This window comes from Elaeis guineensis, chromosome 5 (genome assembly GCF_000442705.2).
Source record: "Elaeis guineensis isolate ETL-2024a chromosome 5, EG11, whole genome shotgun sequence".
In the NCBI taxonomy this organism is placed as follows: Eukaryota; Viridiplantae; Streptophyta; class Magnoliopsida; order Arecales; family Arecaceae; genus Elaeis; species Elaeis guineensis.
This window is the reverse complement of record NC_025997.2, coordinates 30,217,419-30,232,073: the sequence shown is the minus strand read 5'-3', so window position 1 is coordinate 30,232,073 and position 14,655 is coordinate 30,217,419.

The following is a 14,655-nucleotide window of genomic DNA, read 5'->3' as shown; positions in this document are numbered from 1 at the left end:
TAATGCAAAAGTGATCTCATCTATCTTGATGGTGCTCTTCCTGACAAGAAGAGCAATCATCAAAGACAAATGAAGGGAGAAGCGACGAAAGCAAGATCAACATCTTGATCTTCTCCTCAACCTTCTCACCAATGCTGAGAAGATCAGTAAAGATCTTCTGAAAGTTACTGAAATGCTCTTACATGCTTTGTCCCTCATTCATCAATAACTGGTAGAATTACTTCCAGAGGAAGAGAGCATTGGTGAGTGATTTTGTCATGTATATCTTCTCAATCTTCATCCACATCACCGTCGAAGAAGTCTCGCTAAACATATGGATCACCACATCATCCATCAAGTATAAGTGGATCGTACTTATCATCTGCATCTGGAGATACTTCCAACTATTCTTCTTCATAATAGTCGGCTTCTCTTCATATAAGAGAGTATCAATCAATCCTTATAGGATGAGCACATCCTTCATCCTTACTTATTGTAGGGAGAAATTGCTCTTTTCATCATATCGATTGATCTCTATCTTGATTGAGCCTGTCTTCTTTATTTTTTTCAATCTCGATCAATACCACGACAATCTGGACAATCTAGTATTCTAATACCAATTGTTGAAAAAGGATCTCTCATGAGTGTGGAATATGGATCTCCGTCCAAGATCTCAACATCGATGACAATGTCGATACCATAAGAAAAAAAAAAAAGAAAGAAGTATAAAGAACAAAATCAAAAATAACGTGGATCGGCTTAAGGCTAACCTTCATGAGGCATGCAAGCTTCACTATGAGAGAAAATAAATACAAGAGGAGATCATACCCTCTCAACCTTCATACATCAATATCTCTCTCAACAAGAGAGACAAAAAATCCTCACAAAGCTCTCAAAAAACTTAAGAAGATTCTCTGACCGTCTTCTAGAGAAAATAAAAATAAGAGAAGATCACACCCTCTTAACCCTCATACATCAATCTCTCTCTCAACAAGAAGTACAATAAATCCTCACAAAGCTTTGAAAAACTCAAAAAGATTCTTTGACCATCTCCCAAAATCCTTAGCCCCTTTTCTGTGCTCCATAGACCATTTGGCCACTTTTAAAGACCCTAAAATCTCTGTTAGGACTTCGGGATCAACCTGGATCGTTTGATCGTGCCTGCACACACCAGTGCTACTTGATCGTGCACACCTGTGCATGGACCACATGAATGGATCGCCTTTGCCGCATATGGACCATGTGAGGCCCATGGAGGACCGCATCTTATGCCTCGACTGTGCACTGCATATGCTAGACCATGCGGTGGACCACGCGGTAGACCACATGTCTAGCTAGGCTGCATGCACCTGCATGCCGCGCCTATGGGCCTGCACTATGAGCTTCTCTATCTTGGGCCTCACACTGTGGATTTCGCTGCTATGGGTTGAATTCGAAGTGCCAAAATTCAATCGGGTAGAAATTAAGAAGGCGAAGGCAGTCGTCGAGGCTAAGTCGAAGGCCGTCGAGGAGTACAAGGCCTCATTGGAGTTTATGGCTAAAGTCATCGAGGGTTCTTCAATTGCCTACGAATATGGCTTCAACATTTGCAAAGCTCAGGTGGTACATTTTTTTCTCAAGGTCGACGTCAGTCAACTTGACCCTAATGTGGAGGTCGGAGGAGAAGATCAGCCACAAGCTAAGGAGTTGACTGAGCCTACCACTGAGCTTGCTATAGTTGAACCTCCAGTCGATGAGCCGGCCATAGCTGAAGGTCCCGCCACCAAGCCAACTGTAGTCAAAGCCAAGACCATCGAGCCGATCGTTGACGCTAAAGCCGCAGTGTTATCCAAGGAGTTTTGAGCCTCTATACTTTTCTTTCTTTTGGCTTCACTTTTGTACTTGAACTTTCTTGGTAATGAAATCTTTATTTTTCGAAGACTTGTAGAAACTTTTAAATGAAATGAACTTCTTTTGTCAAAATGCAAACTCACTTGTTGGCTTGTCGATTCTCTCTGAATTAAAATGTGAGTTCTCAATTAGAATCGATGTCGAAGTCATCCTTCAACCAAAGTCGATTTTTCCAAGTCAATTATACGTAGGTTTAGGCTTAGATTTTGCCAAGTCATTAGCTTCATCCAAAAACCGACCTTCTTTTGTATGGTCAGAAATTTTTCAAAGTTTGGTATTTTGGTAATTGCTTTATCCATAGTTATTCTCCATAGATGGGGACTATTCCTGAAGTTATGTATTAGCTGATGTAGATATCCGAGGTTTATTCTGAACTGACTATTTTGGCAATAATTAAATCAAGTCATTTTTGTCGGTTAACATTAGACTTCGTAATGTGTCATCGGATTATTTTCGAGATATTTAGCTTATGGAGGTTCTAACTTAGGTCAGGATAACTCCTCGTCATCGGTGCCATGCCAAACAAAATTTTGAAGGTTTCAATCTAAATCAAGATATCTCTAAGAGATCGGTCCTCTAATTCAGATGTCAGGATTTAGACTGATATCCGAATGTCCCACGATCATCATACTTGGCCTAGGATTGAGGATATTTAATCATTGTCGGGTACTGTCTGACCTTTTTGACTTGTATAAAATCCACATGAATTTAGGAGAAGAATAATTTTATTAATGAAGCTAAAGTGATTCCACCTCTTACTAATGATACATTCGGAGGTTCTCAGAGTTTCACGTCCAAGGAATCTGAGTACCATCGAGTCTCCAGCTTATATGCTTGGGTCAGATGATTTTTGTGATCCGATATGGTCTTTTCTAGTTCTATGGGTTTGGATACTTCTACTCATCTCAGGATGAGTTCTCCAGGTCAGAAGGCCTTCATTTTGATCTGAATATTGTAATGTCAAGCTACTTATTGTTGGTACAAGACCATCTTGGCTCGAGCTCATTCCCTCATTTCTTCAAACAAGTCAGGCTCTTTGGAGGCGACCTAAATTTTCTCGTTGTCGTAGTGCTCGAGCCTGGTCAATGGTATCCCAACCTTCATGGGGATAACTACTTCAGCTCTGAAAGTAAGGTGAAGGGTGTTCCCTAGTTGCCATCCGAGAAGTAGTCTGATATGCCTATAAGATATTGTAGAATTCTTCGACCCACATTCCTTTTGCCTGGCAGAGTCTGATCTTTAACTCTTATAGGATCATTCGATTAGTCACCTCGGCTTCTCCATTAGACTATGGATGTTCTACCCAGGTGAGTCTATAGTTAATGTAAAGCTCTGAGCAGAAATTCCTGATTTTTGATTATTGAATTGGCGTTCGTTGTTGGTAATGATTGTTTAGGGGAGTTTGAATTGACAGATGATAGATTTCCATACAAAATCCTAAGCTTTTGTCTCGATAATCTATGTCAAGAGCTCATCTTCAATCCATTTGGTAAAGTAGCTAATTACCATAATCAGAAACTTTCTTTGTCTAGTAGCTTGAGGAAATGATCCGAGGATGTAGATTCCCCATATAGTGAATGGATAAAGAGTGATGATCGATGTGAGCTCAGTCGCTAATCTTCTTTGGATGTTGGTGTACTTTTGATATGGCTCGTACCATTTGATAAGTTTAGTTGCATCTTTCTACAAGGTTGATCAGTAATATCCTCATCAGATAATTTTACATATTATAGACTTACCCTCCAAGTAGTTGCCGCAGATGTCTTCATGTATCTCCTGAAGAGTGTAATCCATCTCGGACGAACATACGTAGCGTAGTAAAAGCAATGAGAAAGATTTTTTGTAAAGTCTTCCATCCATGTAGATATACCATGACACTTGATGCTTGATACTAAGGGCCTGGATGGGGTTGGTAGGGAGCTCTCCTTTGACTAAAAAGTCAATGATGGGGTCCATCCAGCTCAATTCTTACAGTACCATAGGTTTTTTAATGCTCTGAATTTGTAGGTGCTCAATGAAGACTCATTTATTATGGTTAGTCAGATCCGAGGTGGTGAGATGAGATAGGACATCCGCTCATATATTTTCTGACCTAGATATCTATTGAACCTTCAAATTTGGAAAGCCATTGACACCTCCTTAAGCTTCTATAGATACTTCATTATCATGGGATCTCGAGCTTCATACTCATCTCGAACTTATCTGATGATAAGCTAGGAGTCAGAAAAAACCATGAGATCCTTCACTTCGAGCTCTTTTATGAGTCGAAGTCCGATGATGAGTGCTTCACACTTGGTTTTGTTATTGAAAATCTTGAAATCGAATCAGAGGGTGTACTCCATCATGACTCCTTTCAGATCGAAAAAAATGAGATCGGCCCTATGCTTTATGAATTTGAGGCTCCATCGATATGCAGGATCCATAATGAAGTTTTTTTTTCCTCTTCGAGTTATGTTGAGGATGGTTCCTCGTCTGGCACAGTACATTCTACTAAGAAATTGGCTAAAGCTTGTGCTTTCATCGCAAGCTAAGGTCGAATACTGATATCAAATTCTTCAAGCTATATCGCCCACTTCATCTGCATCTGAAGGTGTCCATTCTCTAAAGAGTCACCTTCAAAGACTGAACAATCAAGATGACTATCGAGTAGGCTTAGAAGTAAGGTCGGAGTTGATGCATAGATGTAATTAATGTGTAGATCATCTTTTCGACCTTAGAATATTTGGTTTCTACATCCTGAAGAATATTGCTCATGTAGTAAATTAGTTTCTAGGTTCTGCATCTTCTCAAACCAAAATCGAGCTTATGGCATCGAGTGGGATAGCTAACTATAATAATAACTGCTCACCTTCCTTCGACTTGGAAAGAAGTGGAGAGGATCTGAGGTAGCACTTGAGATACTTGAAAGTAGTTCAACATTTATCCATTTATTCGAACACCTTCATTTGCCTTAGTACCTTGAAGAAAGGAAGGCACTTCTTAGCCGGCCTAAAGACAAATTAGCTAAGGGCTGCTATCATACTAGATAAACTTTGTATGTCCTTCTTGTTGGGAATTATGTCCTAAAATCAATCGTGTGATGATTGAGTTCATCATTGTATATGAATTATTGATCAATTGAATAATTATTATTATGATATTTTTCATCATAAAGTGACATCTTCCTTGAACTCTTGTACTGTGATGAAGTCCCTAGAACTATGCGAGTGTATGATAAAGAGAGGATTTATCGTATAGTTCTTAAACATATTCGCGATCAAATGATACATCATTACAGGACAATGACGTTTATCGAGTGGAGATCGTTGTGTACCATATGGGTTGGTTATCCTCTTTACCAAGGACTGTGGTGACACTGGTATGGCATACAGGTGAGATGTAGGAGTACATCATCACTGAACAAGTGACTCACCTGCTGAGCATTCTGCTGTCAAGAGCTGCTCGCGAAACATATGGATATAAGTATCCTTCAGATCTAAAATTATCATAGTAACTTGCAAGCAACTCATTATGCTTTGGTGCCAGACTACCTGATTTTTAATGCAGTGACAGAAGGCTACTGAGTACAGTCAAGTACTTGCGAAGTCTGTGTGTGGATCAAGATGAGATTGATCCTTCCAAATTATTAGAGTTGATGTATCACTATATTTTAATTTAGTAAAGCCTTGGCCAAGATAATCCATGAGATAAATTTGAAAGGTTGAAATACAATGCGGATGAAGCAATCTCGATTGACAGTTAACCTGAGACCATCCTAGAGCATCCAGGGTTAAAAGGATGAATTATGTGGTAACCATATGTATGAGTTCTGAAATATTTCTTTGCGATAATTTGATCTATTTGGATATCGAAATCATTGCTAGATGGTATCTCGATTAGTGCAGAAATTGGTTCCTGTGCTACCGACTTAGTATTTGAACCTATGGAGTCACGCACACAAGTCAGATAAAGTAGGAAAAATTGACCTATGTTTATATGTCCAATTTGAAAGTACTTGACTTGATTGAATATATAAGCTAACTTGATGGAGAATTAAGTTATGGATTAAATGGGATTGAAGAGTTGACTATGTCTATCTAGCACTACACATGAGGTTCAAGTTCGATCCCGGAGATGAACAGTTTTTGATCTATGATCCATGGAGCATATGAAAGATTAGATTTAATTACTGACTAATTTTAGATTAGATCTGAATTAATTAAACTTAAATGGATTCAAAATTTAAGTTAGATTTGGTACAAAAGTCCTAAAGATTTGGAATTAACAGTCTTTCGAAATTATTTCGAACCAGCTTCGAATCGGATTTGAATCGGATCTATTTTGGATGAGATATGAGTATTCCTACTTGCACTGAGAATATCCCCTCATAAAGTATGATCAAAACCTGATTTGGTGCTTATTTGAGCATCCCAAGTGGATGAGAGATTGGGTGCAAGTTGATTATCATATGTGATGACAATTATATCTCATATATGAATCCTTCTTTCATGAGTATTGGATCAATTCAAATCAGATTTGAATTAGGAGTCTTAATCTCATTAGATCATGAGAATCATCTATAAATAGAGAAGATCTCTACTTATGGATAAAAAGTAATAGCATAGCAAACAAATTAGATTAAGAGAAGAGAAAAGAGAGAGAGAGGTGTGAAAGAGAGAGAGGTCCTATCTTCCTTTGGCCTCTCCCCTTGTTGCCGCCCCTCTTCCTTTGGGCATGGGATCTCTTTCGACATCCCACCTACTAGTGTGAGGTGTCACACTAGCACATCTCATCCCTTGATTGATTGAGTTGCTAAGCTAATTGGATTGAAGTTCATCCTGCTTTCCTGCGGTGTCTGACATGCATGTGAAGTAGAGGGTCTGCATATCTAGGCCTCCGCAAAAGTTTATATTAGATAATTTGAGATTTGATCTCTGGTTCTACTATATTTTAGATAAAATTTGATCATTAAATAAGTAAAATAATTTAAAAAAATTTAGATACAATCGGAGCATCTTAGAGGAAAACTGTTTCCCTTTCCTTTAACTTATATCAGAGCAGGTCTGAAATATATATATGCAAAATAAAATTTTTTGAGATTATTTACATAAGATATAATTGATATTTTTTATAAAATATTAAATATCATTTAAATCTATTTATATAAAAATTTTTATCTGATTTTGATTGGATTAGAGGTGCCTAATCGATGGTTATTGAGGTTGTTATAAATCTGTTATAACAGAATTCTGTTGTTGCTGAATTTTTTATGAAAAAATAATATGAATTAAAATTTATTTTAAATTTATTTTAATAAAATTTTAATATTATTTTTTTTTATAAAATAATATTTATTTTAAATTTAAATTGAATCTGTTTCGATAGATATTTAGACTGAATCCTATCATAATTCAGCACTGTGCGAAAACAAATTTTATCAAAATTAATTCCTTATGTATCATATTTGTATCTAATTAATTTTTTATTTGATATCAAATCTAAATTGATGTTTTATAATCAGTATAAGATATATTTCAGATTTGATATGATATATATGATGCATCAAATCTAATTAGATTAGATGAAGAACATAATTGATAAAATTAAAGATATGTTCATAACACAAAATAGTTTTGTCAATAATTACATGTTGATGTAATTATATATGAAATTAGATTTTAAATTCTAGTAGCCTAGTACTCAGATTGATGAGATCATCAGACCATCTGATCATAAAAGATTGAAGAGATTAATCTCTCTTTTGCCTATTCGATGGGTTCTTTTATGACGTGTAGGGGTGTCGTTGTAATTCAGTTTCATGAAGAAGAAAAGTGAATAAATTTTTATATATTATTTTGATCATAATATATTTAGATTAAATCTAAAATAATTTATGATTCATTACAATAGGATAAAATTCAGATATAAAATTATTTTAGATTTGAATTACATATTGCATATGATGTAATTGATATTGATCTAAAAGTTGTCATGATACATGAGATGTACGAATGAAGTTTAGATCATACCTATGTATGTTTAATTATTAAATATATTATGAAAATTATTTTTATGTGTTAAAATATATGGTATGCTTCATCTGAAACCCTTGTAGAATAGTTCTACAAACTGAAATACACGTTTCACATACTTAATTTTGAATTAAGTTTGAATGATCTAGATTTGAGAATTAAGATCATTAAGACACTACATAATATGATGGGCAATGGGTTAGTATGAATCAAGTCCTTCTAATGGATTAGACCTAGGATTAGAAACACATATGGGCCAAGTAGAGAAATTGATTAAATCTATCAAGTGTTGAATTAGATCAGATTAGTGTTTCTCTAGATCAATCTCAATAGTTATAGTTTGATCAAGTCTTGACCCTAATAAATGAACCATGATCATGGCTCTGTGGTTGAGTCCGAATCTTCTAGTGTGCCCAATCGAAACTAATTAACCAGTTGGTGTCTAAGATAAGTTTGGCAGATTCGATCAAGTGATTTTTAATTGGAAGCTATTCACCTAGATGCGTCTACGGTAAGTTAAGGGCATATCCCTCTCACTGATCTCACTTACCTGACCAACATGGTAGATTATGTTTTGATTAGATCACTAGTCGATTTGAGCAGACCCATGCCATCAAGGTGAATCAGTATGACTGATTTAGGTATCTTTAGACCAGCTTATGCTTAATCCTTTACATGACTTGATGAAGTTAGTGGGAGGATTTGCAACTTACAAGTCGACTTCTTCTCTTATTTTCAGATTAATTAAATCAAATCTTCAAAATTATTAGATCCATAAAGTGATAAAGTTATGAGATAACTTGATTATTACCTCTTATTAAGGTGTGTGATAATGAGTCCAATATTCTAAATAAGCATTGGAGGTGCCACACGCTTGGTGTCTATTATATATTGGAATTGTCATTCATCATATGACCATCATGATGTACTTCAGATCAATGCTCAGGTTGGCTGAGCCATACTCGAACCTAGACATCTGTTTGTTGGATGCACTTGGTATGTCATATTAATGGTTGGACCTAATCAAAATTTTCAGTGGAGGTACCACACGCCTGCTAAAGGGACACTTGAAGCAGAACCATTGTTAGAAGTTGTTTGAAGAAATAATTGATTATGAACCCATCCATGGATGCACTAGGGTTGGTCAAACTACACTCGGATCTGAATACAGTCCATGTGGATTCTAGTACCCACTAAGAAATTAATGTAATTTCTCAAGTTGGAGGTAGAGGCTATCAATTCGTTAAAAATAGTGAGAGAATCTTTAGACTAAAGTCTATATCTTCAGGATTAAAAATAATTCATATACTAATAGGCCAATATTTTTCCTTGCAGTTATGGCCAACACACTATCCTCCGTACATTGTTGGACAGCGATAAGCTCATCAGACCCAACTTCGATAGCGGGTATTGAAAGTTGAAGATCGTGTTGGAGCACGAAAGAATTTTATATGTCCTTATGGATCAGGCACCTGAAGAACCTGCAGCCAATGCTCCTCACGCTGCGAGAGACATTTACATGAAGTGGCTCAATGACCGCACGACTGTGCGTTGCGTGATGAGGATAGCTATGAACGATGAACTTAGTTGTAAGTTCGAGGATGTGTAGCCTGAGGAGATGATTCAAATGTTAAATGAGTCCTTCGACACCTCTGAGGATGCGGAGAGACATAAAATCTCTGCGCAGTGTTCGATGCCCGTATGCAAGAGAGGACTTCAGTCACCGATCATGTATTGTATATGATTGAGTAGATTGAACGTCTTAGCAAACTTGACTTTTCGTTGCATGAACAGTTAGGCAAGAATGCTATCCTCAATTCACTATCGAAATCTTACCTACTCTTTCTTAGTCATTATAAAATGACGAAGCCTGCGGTAAACTATCATGGTTTGCTAGGATTATTACAGACTTTTGAGAAGGATCACCAGCTCCAGAAAGAGCCAGTAAATTTAGTGGGAGGTTCATATGCAGGGCGTCGATCCTCTAGGAGAGAAAAAAAGAAAAAGATATAGAAATCTCGTGCCGTCGATCCCAAGCAGAGCAAAACGTCAAAAGTTGATAAGAGCCAGGCAGAATGCTTCTTCTGTAAAAAGCTGGATCATTTAAAAAAGAATTATCCTGCTTATATAACCATCCTTGACCCAAATAAGTCTAAGAACAAGAGAAAGAGGTAAGTAGTTGCTTTACAAGATATTTATATGATAATACCTTGTAATTTTTCTATTTGTGATACTACTATCTGGGTATTAGATACCGAAAGTCCTATTAATATATGCAATTTGTTGCAGGAACTACAGATAAGTAAAAAATTTTGAGAGGGCAAGCGGTTCCTTAACGTTGGAGATGAAAGTCTTGTTTCAGTTCTGGTCTTGAAAACTTTGTGGCTTGTTTTCGAGTTCAGTAGTGTCATGTTGGATGATTGTCATTATTATCGCTCCTTTATGATGAATGTCATCTCTGTAGGCCTTTTGACCAAATTTGGTTATAAGTTTATAATAAAGGATGATTTTTATGATATCATTATGAATGATACTACAATTATACGTGGACAATTAAAACATGGTATATACAAAATATCATGACCAGTTAGTGTAATGTACATATCTAGTAAATACCTCAAAATAGATAATATCAGTGAATCCTATCTTTAGTATTATAGGCTTGGTCATGTGAACAAGAATAAGATTAACAGGTTGATCAAGAAACGTATCCTTGAGATAGATGATTGTAAATCATTGCCTACCTATGAGTCATGTCTACTTGGTAAGATGACTAAGTCACTTTTTAAAAGAAAAAGTGAGAGAGCTTGCGATGTCCTAGGTCTAATACATACTGATGTATATGAGCCTATGAACATAAGTGCCAGAGGAGGATACTACTACTTCATTATGTTTACAGATGACTTATTTAGGTATGCGTATGTCTATCTTATTAAGCATAAGTCAGAATCATTTGAAATATTTAAACGATTTCGTGCTGAAATAGAGAAACAAACTGAAAAGAGTACTAAGATCCTTCAGTCAGATCGAGAAGGTGAATACCTCACTAGTGAGTTCCTGATATATCTGGAAGAGAATGAAATTCTCTCACAATAGACCCCTTCTGAAACATCACAACATAATGGTGTGTCTGAGAGGAGGAATCAAACCTTGTTAGATATGATCCGATCCATGATGGACTTTTTCAGTCTGCCAATCTCCTTTTGAGGATATGCTCTAGAGACTGCCTGTTACATTTTGAATAAGGTGCCCAGCAAGTTTGTCAATAAAACTCCATATGAGATATGGAGTGGGCGTAAGCCAGTGCTCTCACACCTTAGGGTCTGAGAGTGTCCAGCTTATGTCAAGTATTTAAAGACAGATAAGCTTGGATCGAAGTTTGATAAATACTTATTTGTAGGGTACCCAAAAAAAATTAAAGGGTACTACTTCTACCTTACTGCAGAGCAAAAAGTGTTTGTCAACAGTCGGACAGTCTTTTTGAAAAAGGAGTTCCTTGTTGAAGGAGCTAATGCCTGTAAAATTAAACTTGATAAAGTTCATGAGATGGAAAGACCGACACACAGTATTGGATTTGATTAGTGAATCGAATTTAGAGCCAGTAGAGGCACCATTAAGGAAATCCGATAGAGTACCGCGTCAGCCGGACAGATACTACGGTTTCTTGATCCGAGACGGTGATCCCATTGAACTTGATGAGAATGATGAGGATTCGATCATCTATATGGAGATCATACAAAGACTCGACTTCTAAAAATGGCTTGAGGCCATGAAGTCTGAGATGGAGTCTATGAAGATCAATAGTGTATGGACACTAGTTAATCTGCCTGAAAGGATAAAACCCATAGGATGTAAATAAATTTTCAAGAGGAAAAAAGAAGCGAACGGGAAGGTAGAGACCTATAAAGCCCATCTAGTTACCAAGGATCACTATCAACATTATGGTATTGACTATGATGAGATGTTCTCTCCTGTGGCAATGCTTATTCCATCCGGATTATGCTTGCTATCGCTGCATACTTAGATTATGAGATCTGACAGATAGATGTCAAAACTGCTTTTCTTAATGGAGAATCGAAAGAAGAGATGTATATAATACAACCTGAAGGGTTCACATCCACACATGAGTCGAAAGTGTGCAAGCTGAAAAGGTCTATTTATAGACTTAAGCAGGCATTGAGGAGTTGGAACATACGTTTTGATAAGGTGATTAAAACATATGGCTTCATTAGGAACGGAGAAGAGCCTTGCATCTACAAGTGGACTTCTGATTCTGTGGTCATTTTTCTTGTGCTATATGTGGATGACATACTGTTACTAAGAAATGACATCCCAACTTTGTAAAGTGTGAAGCTGTGGTTATCATCACAGTTCTCTATAAAGGACTTGAAAGAATCATCCTACATCCTAGGGATGAAGATCTATAGGGATAGATCCAGAAGGTTGCTTGGATTATCCCAATCCACGTATATTGACGTCTTGTTGAAGCGGTTCAACATGAATAATTTCAATAAAGACTATTTTTTGATAGGCCATGGAATTACTCTTTCCAAGAAAGATTGTCTGACAACTTCTGAGGAGAGAGAGCGCATGAGTAGAATACCATATGCTTCGACAGTGGGATCTATCATGTATGCTGTGACATGTACGAGGCCGGATGTGGCTTATTTACTAAGGGTAGTGAGTAGGTACCAGTCAGATCCAGATGAGAAGCATTGGAAGATTGCGAAAGCAATTCTTAAGTATTTGAGAAATACTAAAGACAATGACTTATCTTTGGAGACTTTGATCTGAAACTTATGGGATATACTAATTTCAATTTTTAATCAGATTGTGATGACAATATAAGCATGTCGGACTACGTATTTACCTTGAATGGAGGAGCTGTTTGCTGGAAGAGTTTCAAGCAACATACAGTGGCCGATTTTATATGTGAAGTAGAATATATTGCTGCATCGGATGCTGCAAAGGAGGTGATGTTATTGTGAAAGTTTATCATCGAGCTGGGAGTTATACCTTCCATTGATAGTCCTGTCCTGCTGTACTGTGACAGCTCTATTGTCATAGCTCAAGTGAAAGAACTCAAGTCGAACCATCACACCAAGCATATTCTGTGCCGCTATCATCTGGTACGAGAGATCGTGAATCGAGGTAACATCGAGCTTCAGAAGATCGACAGAAAGAAGAACCTAGCCGACCCTTTACTAAAGCTCTCGGGATCAAAGAGTTCGATAACTTCAAATGGAAGATGGGTATAAGATACTGCCCCGATTGACTTTAGTTCAAGTGGAAGTTGTTGGGAATTGTGTCCTAAAATCAATCGTGTGATGATTGAGTTCATCCTTATATATGAATTATTGATCAATTGAATAATAGTTATTCTGATATTTTTTATCATAAAGTGATATTTTTTTTGAACTCTTGTACTGTGATGAAGTCCCTAGAACTATGCTAGTGTATGATAAAGAGAGGATTTATCGTATAGTTCTTAAATATGTTTGCAACCAAATGATATGTCATTACAAGACAATGACATTTATCGAGTGAAGGTCATTATATGCCATATGGGTTGGTTGTCCTCTTAACCAAGGAGTGTGGTGATATTAGTATGGCATACAGGTGAGATGTAAGGGTACATCATCACTGAACAAGTGACTCACCTGCTGAGCGTTCTGCTGTCAAGAGTTGCTCGCGAAACACATGGGTATAAGTATCTTTCAGACCTGAGATCACCATAGTGACTTGTACGCAACTCACTGTACTTTGGTGCCGGACTACCAGAATTTCTAATGCAGTGACGGAAGGCTACTAGGTACAGTTAAATACTTACGAAGTCTATGTGTGGATCAAGATGGGATTGATCCCTCCAGATTATTGGAGTTGATATATCACTGTATTTCAATTTAGTAAAGTTTTGGTCAGGATTATCCATGAGATGGATTTGAAGGTTGAAATATAATGCCGATGAAGCAATCTCAGTTGACAGTGAACCTGAGACCATCCTAGAGCATCCAGGGTCAAAAAGATGAATTATGCGGTAACCATGTGTATGGATTCTGAAATATTTTTTTATAATAATTCGACCTATCTAGATATCGAAAACTATTGCTAGATGGTATCTCGATGAGTGTAAAAATTGGTTCATGTGCTACCGACTTAGTGTTTGAACCTATGGAGTCACGCACATAAGTTAGACAAAGTAGGAAGGAATTGACCTATGTTTATATGTCCAATTTGGAAGTACTTAACTTGATTGAACATATAAGCTAACTTGATTGAGAATTAAGTTATGGATAAAATGGGATTGAAGAGTTGACTATATCTAACTAGCACTACACATGAGGTTCAAGTTCGATCCCAGAGATGAACAATTTATGATCTATGATTCATGGAGTATATGAAAGATTGAATTTAATTGTTGATTAATTTTAGATTAGATCTGAATTAATTAGACTTAAATGGATTCAAAATTCAAGTTAGACTAGGTACAAAAGTTCTAAAGAGTTTGGGATTGACAGTCTTTCAAAATTATTTCGAATCAGCTTCGAATCGGATTCGAATTGGACTTTTTTTGGATGAGATATGAGTATTTCTATTTGCACTGGGAATACCCCCTCATGAAGTATAATCAAAATCTAGTTTGATGCTTATTTGGGGCGTTTCAAGTGGATGAGAGATTGGGTGCAAGTTGATTATCATATGTGATGACAATTATATCTCATATAGGAATCTTTCTTTCACGAGTATTGGATCAATTTAAATCAGATTTGAATTA